Consider the following 690-nt stretch of genomic DNA (forward strand, 5'->3'; position numbering starts at 1 on the left):
TTTCTTTTCCTTTCTCAAAAGGGAAATATCACATTTTGCATGGCTCCCAGTCACCAGCAGAAGCATTCCAGCCCTTCTGCTGATACGCTGCATGGATGCTCTGATGCAGTGTCTCCTCACACCTGCTCAGAGTTGAACACCTGAAAAAAAGATTACAGCCAGCAACTCCACCTCAATCGGTAAACTTGGAAAACAGTTTATTTCGATTTGAGAGGAACTAGGGAGGCTCAGAGCTCTGTGGTTCTTGACATAACCATCCAGTGAATGTACACAATCACAGTCTGTAATTAAATCAGAATAACCCCCTTAAAAGAGATGCAGACCATCCACGAAGCAAGGTTGTGTTATCAACTTCTGAAGTGTATATAGCAACAGCACTGTGAGATGGAAACCACCACGCCACAAACAGCATGGCTAAGTACCAAAAAGATACAGAAATGGACAAAATTAATCCAGACTCTGAGTAAGATGAAATCATTGCATCTTGGAAAGACATGGAGCTTGTAGATATAGCTTGGTAGATCTAATCATATTAGCCATCAGGTTTGCTTAGGGTTTTTGTTTGTTTGTTTGTTTGTTTGTTTTCCAGCTGTTGTGAATCTATGTTTACTATTTGAGATAAACAGAATAAACTTAATTCAAAGCTATTGTAGGCTAAAAATAAGGAAAAGCAAAGTAAAAGTTTTTACA

This window comes from Meleagris gallopavo, chromosome Z, assembly GCF_000146605.3.
Source record: "Meleagris gallopavo isolate NT-WF06-2002-E0010 breed Aviagen turkey brand Nicholas breeding stock chromosome Z, Turkey_5.1, whole genome shotgun sequence".
NCBI lineage: Eukaryota > Metazoa > Chordata > Aves > Galliformes > Phasianidae > Meleagris > Meleagris gallopavo.